Source organism: Camellia sinensis, chromosome 1 (genome assembly GCF_055761805.1).
Source record: "Camellia sinensis isolate YWXY chromosome 1, ASM5576180v1, whole genome shotgun sequence".
Taxonomy (NCBI): Eukaryota; Viridiplantae; Streptophyta; class Magnoliopsida; order Ericales; family Theaceae; genus Camellia; species Camellia sinensis.
The window spans coordinates 45,736,350-45,746,257 of record NC_138961.1 but is presented as its reverse complement, the minus strand read 5'-3'; positions in this window follow the sequence as shown (position 1 = coordinate 45,746,257).

Below are 9,908 nucleotides of genomic sequence, written 5' to 3'. Positions count from 1 at the left end.
CAAAAATTATCTTCTTCTGATAACAAAAACAACTTCTTGTACAATTGTAATTACCACTTAGGAATGAAACTTCAAAATTAATTGAGAGAGATTGAGAGTTTGAGAGAGACAATTGTTTGTGAAAAATAAAATGGGAGAGGAGTGGTATTTATAAGAGTTTGGAAGGAGAGGGGTTAATTTGTAAAAAAAAAAACAAAATTGGGCCGTTGGGTTCAAACGATCAAATGATCGTTGCAAATTTTTTTATTTTTTAACTTTTGGTCGTGCAAGTGCCGTTGAGGAGTGGGGCCAGGCCGGGCTCACAGGGGAAAAAAAATTTGGACCAGGCCGAGCTTCCAAATAGGCAGCTTAGGCCTAAGTCCAGAGTCGTGGACTAGACTCAAGTCCGCACCTAACTTAGTTTAGCCGGGCTTGGCTCACCCGAGCAGCGGACAGGCTATGGGAGGCCCACAGGCCATTTTTACACGCTAATAATACCTTGTTTAGATTATCTACCCTTTTCATACAAACTGTTAAAAATAATTTTTTTTTGTGGACAACCACTTGGTACCTTTCATTGGCTTTGCATGTAAAAAGCTAACAACAGCATCTCCTCTTTAAGACGATTTTTTTTTTTTTGAAGAAAACCTCTGCAAGAGGATTGAGAACTACTATATATTATTATTATTATTGTATCATTTTCTATTACCGAGCATACAATATTATATTATATTATTTATTTTCATTATTTTTGTAGTAATTGTTTTCAAATAAAGAACTAATTATAAATATCTACAATTTACAAAGGTGTTGTTACATACAAAATAGTGACAAAAAAGAAGTGACACATTTTTAACATGATTTGTTTGTGCATATCCATCCTCAAGTTTGTGCTTCGACAGTGATATAGTGTTATAAGTCAATAAAATCATATAAATAAGAAAACTCTCGTCTCCTGCTAACCCTACCATTTAATTTCACTATCAATGAAAAATTATCATTCATTAGTAATATGATCACCTAAAATTATTATTATATTCATTTGTTTATTCTTACTTAACACGAGATTGTCCTATGTGTTATGTGTTATATTACATTGCGTATAAATTAATGATAAACCATATAGAGATAAAGGAATAAAATTAAAAAAACTTCCTCATATTATATATATTTGTTTACATGGTTCATATTATATTGATAATTAATAAGATTGTTTTAAAATAAAAATATTTCGCAGTTCCAAAATTATGAAGTTTCACAATCCCAAAATTATAAAGATTTGTACCCCTAAATTGATTATTGGGTGAATTACATTAACGGTATCTGTAGTTTGGACCTTGTATTACTTTGATTCTTAACATATCAATTGTAATACATTTGATCCGGAATCTTGACTCTCGTTGCAAATAAAGACAATTGAAAATATTATTATTCCATTTCAAGGGCAAAGTCATCAATTTGATAAAATATAAACTGGTTTGATAAAAATAAATGTCAAAAAAATATTTTTAAATTTTTTAAAATTATTTTTTCTCACCAAAGATAAAACTATATAAAGATAATAAATCTTTTATACTTTTTTATATTTATTTTTTTAACAAATTAATTTTTTGTATATATTTGAATAATGATCATGTAATAGGTGATTGTTTTTGTTGATATTTTTTTGATGGTTATCATGTAATAAATGATTGTATTTTTTGTCAACAGATATTTTGTATAGTTATCATATAATGGATGGTTATTAGGCTTTTAATGTATAATCGATATGTTTAATATATGAAATATTTTTAGTTTTAAATTTTTTGATATAATGGATTGGTTTAATAAGGATATCAAAGTTGTTGTCATATTTGACTTTTGAAAAAATAATAACTAATTTAACAAAAATACATATCAAAAAAATTATTTATATCCTCCCAAAAGATAAAATTATATAAACCTTACTTAGATGTATTTAATAAGTAAAATATTTGTGAAAATATTTTAAAAAATTAATAAATATACAAAAATATGAAAAATATATTTTATTTTATTTTATTTTATTGTATTTAGTGTATTTTTCAATGATTTTTTTCACAAATATTATATTTTTTTAAGTGTGTTTATGTTAGGTGTGTCTAAAAATAAATTTTAAAAAATTGCTTAAAATATTTAAAAAAAATCATTAAAACATTAAAATTCGAAAAATAAAAAAAAAATAGAATTTTTTGAAAACTGTTTTCTGAAAACCAGAACCAAACAAGCTCATAATTCTGTTTGGTTTCAGTTTTTAGAATTCACTTTTTAAAAAATTCTACTTTTTCGTTTTCTATAATTTTTTTGTATTCACTGATTTTTTTAATATTTTAAGAAATTTTTAAATTTTTTCACCAATTTAATTTTTAGTTTCTTAGAAAAATTTTCAAAAAAAAATTTTTTAAAACTAAATCAAACAGAACTTTATAACAAAAAAAGTTTGAACATTATTCATTCAAAAAATGTCATTATATTTCAAATAACATATAAGTTAACCAATACAAAATAAGTTGTATGACGACTTTGCCATTGAAATAGAATAACAATGTGTTCAATTATTCTTATTTGAAATGAGATTCAAAATTCAAGGTCAATTGTATCATAATTGAAAGGTCATGGATCAAAGTGACACAAATTTCAAATTATAGAGACTATTAATGCAATTCGCTCTTAATTATTTAATAAAATTTAAAAACAAATTTTTATTCAAAATTTATCAAATAATGATCCATTATGTTTGCCATCTATATTATTTGTTATATATGCATATTTTATCTCCATATGTCATTTAGGTTTTTTTTCTATACATCACATTTTAATTTATTAATGTCCCTTGTTTTGCATCCACTCTTATTTGTTCATTCTCTGAAAATGGGATTATTATATATACGTTTGACATGATATTTTTAAAAATAAATTTATAAAATTTGACAATATTTATTATAATGAATTGTCCTTTTTATTTATAGATTGATCCGTTGTACAATTTAATTGTGGAACTTGCCAAGTCTAAATTATGTAACAGGATAAACGATAAAATTTTAGCAAATTACATAATTCACAATTTTTGAAAAAATTATTATTTAAGATTTTGATATCGAGCATATTGTAGATATTTTATATATTAAAAAAACATTGTTGAGCTCAATATTTTCAAATGCCTAACTTTAGTAAACAAAGACGTATAATAATAGTTTTTATATTGAGTAAATTACACTCACATTCCTTGATGTTTAGATAAAGGGTTTGGTTTTTCTCGTATTTATATCTCAATATAAGAGAATTTGAGGTGCCATAAGGCTTATCACAAGTCTTGTTTCGTTAATCCGAATTGTTCATTTTGTAAGACTCTTAATATATACCATTCATGAAAAAAATTATTTCGATCCGATAATCGAAACCTTTTCATTTTATTGTATTTGTCTCTAAAAAAACGAATAGTAAATATATTTTTGAAAAGGGTTTGGTTATGGTGTGCAACTTACACCTTACACCTTATACCTTACACTTACACCTTACACTTACACCTTTTGTAAAAAATTAAACTTTACACTTACACCTTTTTTGAGGTTGCACACCATGTGCAACCCACTTACACCTTACACTTACACCTTACACTTACACCTTATACTTATACTTACACCTTACACTTACACTTTTTATGTAAGTGGCACATGGTGTGCACTTGCACACTTAAGAAAACTCCTTTTGAAAATAGACCATCTTTTCTTTTAGAAATAAATATGATAAAATGAAAAGGTTACGATTATCGAATCGATCTAACTATTTTCATAGATAATATATAGTGAGAGTCTACAGAATGAGAAGTTCGAATTATGGAAACGAAACTCATGGTGAGTCCCAAGGGCCCCTCAAGTTCTTTTATATTGAGATATGAATATGAGAGAAACCCAAACCAGAGAGAGAGAAAATAGTTAATATCACACTTTCGACATAATTACACTAATTTTCTTTTTAGTAAAGTTAAAATGACTGTAACTAATGCAAATGGTAAGTAGACGTTGAAATTAACAAAGATAACTATACATTTTAGTTTAAAAGAGATAAAAATATCATTTTTCCGTTCATATGACTAACGAATTACTGATGAAAAAATATATATCTGTTATGTGAATTAAAATCTCAATGGAGGCCATTATAATAATTATGTCCAAATTGTAAAATTAATTCTATTTTTTTCAAATCTCAGAGAAGGTAAGTGTAATTTACCCTATTATTTTTATATATTAGTACTGATAAAAGGGGGAAAAATTACAAACCAGCAGTAATACTACAAAATATTTATAAATTTATGAAAAAATTTATAACTTTAATTATTAAAATTGATAAACTTTTTTACTGATTTGTATTTTTTTTTTCTTTTTTGAAAATTTGCACTGCAGTGCAAGTGCAAATTCCCCCTAAAAGAATATGCTCAACTGTTTGATCAATTTTTGTACTTAACTATATTGACAAAGATTGTTTATTTAATATAAACATTATTTACAAAAAAATAATAATTTTTCTATTCAAGTTGCATGCGTCTAAATCTTGCACCTAATTATTTATTGGTACTTAACATGGAATTGTCGTATGTGTTATGTCACATAGCATGTAAATTTAAAATAAGGGTTTATTACACTTTATACACTTAAATTATTATTAAATTATTTATTTAATCTTTGAACTATTGATAGAGTCTATCAAATTCTTAAAATATATAAATTAAAATTTATTCAGTCTCTTAATTATCGATTGAATCTATTATATTCTTAAAATATTTAATTCAAATCTATTTAGTCTCTAAAAAGATTACAAAAATAAAATATAAATTCATAAGTATTATAAATTAGTAAATTATTTCAAAAACATCTGAAATTTTTATTCTTATTTTGAAAAGTGAGTATCAGTTCTTCTGGTGAATTTTCATTATAAGGGTAAGGGTAATTATTTATAGTATTTTTTTATTTATTTTCTACAATGGCTACATGCTTGTTTTATTTAGTATTATATGTTAGATTTCATTTATAATTTCTAATTAATTGTTTTAAAATTTTCACTCAATTATTTTTATAATTAATGTATTATTTTGTTCTATTATTATTTATAACTAAGTATTATTATTTAAATTATCTAATTCCACTTTTTTACTATATCTAATACTCATATAATTTTATTAACAAAACTTATAAACTAGACTCTAATACTAATTTAAATACAATGAAATAAAACCCCTTTTTAAGATAAAATAAAAATTCAAAATTTTTCTGTAATAAAATCTTAATTAGGTAGGGTTTTTTTTTATTATTAATTTATAATACTTATGGGTATATATTTTATTTTTCTAATCCTTTCAGTAACTAAATATGTTTGAATTAAATATTTTAAAATTTTAATAGATTCAATCTAAAGTTTAGGCACTAAATAAATTTTAATGATTAAATAGATTAAATCGATAGTTTATAAATTAAATAAATAATTTAATGATATTTTAAGAATAAAAGTGTAATAAATCCTAGAATAGATAATATAGAGATAAAGAGATAAAATGAAAATTTGAGTGGGAACGGGGACTTCATTTTCTATAGAGGAGAGAGAGAGAGAGAGAGAGAGAGAGAGAGAGAGAGAGAGATCAATTGACGCACGGCGCCGTAATGGGGGGTTCAATCACTCTCGAGGAGTGCTAATGTAGACAAATTGATTTGAATAAGAATTGAAATGTAATACATCCATCCATTTTTGTATGTCGGCCTTTTGTCTGGACTCTGTTTTGGCAATCATTTATTTATTTATCTTATTTAAATAAAATTAACCATATAGAATTTGCCACGTTAAAGTCCCCTTAAAATATCTATAGAAAAGTGTGGGAGTCGAATAATGGCAAAATCAGAAGGTGCGTATCTTAAAAGACTGATATTAATCGGCTGTATCCTACGAGAATAGGAAGCCGAATATAATATATGTGCCGAATAAGTGTAGATCTTTAGAGCCGAATAACAGAAAGGATAATGATTAAAAAGTAGGCCCTGGCCTCGAGGATAAAAAAGAACAGGTATAAATACAGGAACAATAGATTGAGAAAGATATGTAAGAATCACTTCACTTAACTTAGTAAACAAGCTATCCTGAGTGTCTGAACTGACTTGGCCGTCGGAGTACTAATTCCGACACCCCCGACCGGAGTGTTTGTATCTTTTCAGGTGACTAGCTGAGGATCACAAGCGTCTTCCAGGATCTGAAGAGTATTTCCAAACCACTTCTCCACAAAAAGATTTTTTTTTAAAACTAATTATTTTAATTTTTTATAAAAAGATGTATAGAAAAATAAAAAAAATAATTAAACTGTTTTATAATAATTTTTTAATTATTTTAGCAACTTGTCAAAACAAGTCAAAATATAAAAACTCACAATTCAAATTACATGATTTTACACACTTATAAGACTTAACTCTAATGTCATATTATTAGATGATGATACAGTTCGTGATGGTTGAACGGGTCGAACTGATCCACGCTCCTTAAGCCTATATCCGAAGGACCAAGCCCACCTGAAGATCTGCACAAGAGTTCAACGGGAAACGGGGAGTCCCCCAACGAACCTTCCGACGAGCAAGTTAGAGAGAGAAGTGGAGTATATAGATGGAATAGAGATAGAAAAGCTTAACCTTCTTCTTGTCTTCAACGTCTGCTTATATCCTTTGGTAATCATTTCGTTGTCCCCTCTGACCTGTCACCTTGGCCAAAAGTCTATGTTGTAACTTACCTTGTTCAGGGTGAGGGCATGTTGTCCCGACGGAGAGGTGTTGTCGTAATAAATGTTGTGAAGGACTGCATTAATGGTGATGTGCAGTGGCAACAACTTTGCAGATCTTTGTCTGCTGATGTGGCTTGCCCTTTACCTGCCACGTGTTTGAATATCATTGCTCCTTCAAGTCATGTTGACTTTCAGCTGTGCGGGGCCTTATCAGTTGGGTTATGTATTGGGCCCTAAGTGGTAGGCTTGGGTTGTTCATAATGGGTTATGGCCTCTATGGGCCTACCCATGTCAGTAGTCCCCAATTTTCAAGTGCAGCTTTAGTCCAACGAAGGGAATAATAAGGAAGATGGGGGTTAAAGGTCGAGGGAAAGGAACGACCGACCAGAAGTGGCCAAGTGGACGGACCGACCGTAAGGAGGGCCGACCGCGAAAGGTAACTGAGTGGAGGGACCGACCGTAAGGAGGGCCGACCGCGAAGGGTAGCCGAGTGGAGGGACCGACCATGAGGAGGGCCAACCTCGAAGGGTAGCCGAGTGGAGGGACCGACCATGAGGAGGGCCGACCGCGAAGGTAGCCAAGTGGAGGGACCGACCATGAGAAGGGCCGACCGCGAAGGGTAGCCGAGTGGAGGGACTGACCAGGAGGAGGGCCGACCGCGAAGGGTAGCCGAGTGGAGGAACCGACCACGAGGAGGGCCGACCGCGAAGGGTAGCCACGTGGAGGAACCGACCATGAGGAGGGCCGACCGCGAAGGGTACGGTGGCGAGGTGCGAGGCTCGAGAGGCGGTGGGTCACGTGATGACTTGAAGTGGAAAAGACAGGGTAGGGGAAGAGGGCAGTGAATCGTGGTCGTACACGTGGCAGCATATCGTGGTGGGGGAGGTTAGGCGTTGGGCCAGAAGTGAAACGATAGGGTCATTATGGGTGTTGAAAAGACAGTTTTGGCGGAAGGTTGAAAATTTTTCAAAATGGCGAAAATTAATTGTGACCCCTGGAATACAGGTAAGCCTTGGGCTTTTGGTATTATACGTTTTACCTACCTTTTTTCAAAAAAATCGAAATACTCCAAGTATAGACTCCTTTGTTGCAAGTGATACACCCTTGCGACATTTTTTGAATTTCTTTGCGCCCGCATCCGAAGCGATTAGTAGACACACCACAGAAATGGCCCAAGAAAAAACTGCAAACGTCAGGGTTGATCCATTGGGGGACGACGACGCGGTGAATTTGGCAGAGCAATATAGGACGGAGAGGCGAATGGGGAGTGGGGAGGAGCAATCGGGGTAACCTCGTTCGTCCACAATGATGGCGGCGCCGACGCCAATCAGCCAGGTGGAGCCAGATCACTAGCATACAAAGGCCGATAAGTCGATTATCACCACGAGGGAGTTGGTGAGTATACGAGAGAGGTACCAAATTCCCGCCAAAATAGAGTTGAAGCTGCCATCCACAAAGGAGAGGCCATCCGACACCCGACCGGGGGAGTTTGTCCTCTACGAGGAGGCGTTGAATGGAGGGTTGAGGTTGCCAATTCCGGAGGTAGTAGTTGGTGTCCTAAACCGGTTGGAAGTGGCGCCGGGTCAATTGATGCCCAACGCGTGGAAGATTGTACTAGCCTGCGCAAGCGCATGGCCAAAGATGAACGAGGGGGCGGCCATGACAGTGGGCGAGTTTTTTGCATGCTAAAAGGTGTCGGGGCAGCAAGAGACTTGGGTCACTTTGCAGGCGGTGGCAAGGAAGGGGTTGGTAGCGGGGTTGCCGTCGTTGATAAATGGGTCGAGGCCGCGATGGTTTTATGTGTCCGCCAACGAAGGGGTTGGAGTGCGCACAGTTTGGAAAGTGCCCACCAAATCTGTGGAGCCAAAACTGGGGGTAACAGCAAAGGAGAGTGTGAAGAGGGTGAAAGAATGGAGGGAGAAGTAGGGCGCCCGATGGGATGAACTTGTTCAGCCGTCAGTCTTGTTTGCGGCAGGGTTGGGTCCTCAGCCGATTGGTGGAGACCTGGGACCGGCAGAGTTAGAGGCGAGAAGAAAAGCGCAAGAGGCTGAGGATATGACCATCCTCGCCAAAGCCAGTAAGTTCAAAGAGTCCCAGGCAGACCGACCGCCAAAGACGATCGTGAGGGGGAGGATCCAACCGCGCCCCAAACCCTTGGGGGAAAAAGACTTAGGTGGATTTGAGCCACGACCGCCCCCAGTCGATTCTTTGAAGGAGAGAGCCTACGAGGAGATGGAGGGTGTGGTAAAAAGGAAGAGGAGGTTGAGGAGGAGTGAAGGGGAGCCTGCCTTGAAGAGGAGGAAAGAGGCAACGACGGAGCAGATTCCCTTAGCGGGGGAGACAGAGGGGACCCCTGAAATGGGGTTGGAGGGGGAGGTCAAAGAGGGAGAGGGTGGGACGACTGGCCTTGGGGAGCAAATGCAGAGTGGTGGGGTCGGCGCTGAGCCAACGGTGGAGCCAAGGGAAGAGCCACAACTGCAGAAGGGTCTAGCACCCCAAGGAGAGGGAGAGAGACGTGTGTTGAAGACCACTTTCTACCACGTCCCTGAGGTATCTGGGTGAGTGGAAGGGGAAGGGAGAGAGGCCAAGATGGCTGTAGACCGCCTCTTGGGGGTGGTGGAAGACACAGCCGTTCGCTCAGTGGCGGGTTATACTGAGGCTGAGCTGATGAAGGGGTTGTGCTCAGCCTAGATGGAGGCGGCTGCTTTAGCAGGAGCCCTGCTGAATAAGGCGGCGGTGGCGAAGGGCGAATGGAGGAGGGAGAGGGAGAAGTTGGGGCAGGTGGAGGCCTAACTTGAAAATTCAAGAGGGAGAGCGTGGGTTGGAGGAGGGCTCCGCGGAGTGCGTGTGCCAGAGGATTGGAGGAGGCGCAAAAGGCGAAGAAGATGGAAGTGTTGGCGATCGTGCAGCGCAATGTTGCCACTCGAGCCCATGCTGAGCTGCTCGCGGCCAAGTTGGAGCTAGAGGACGAACGTCGCACCGTAGTGTCGCTTGAGTTCCAACTGGCTGGCGAGCAGAAGAAGCTTTGAAAGCGTGCACAATTGCCACCGAGCGGTTTGAAGAGGCTATGACCAGCAATGAAGAACTACATGCCGAGCAAATCAAAGAAAAGGATGAGGCAGACCTGAAGATCGCTGGGCTGCAGAAGGAGCTGGAA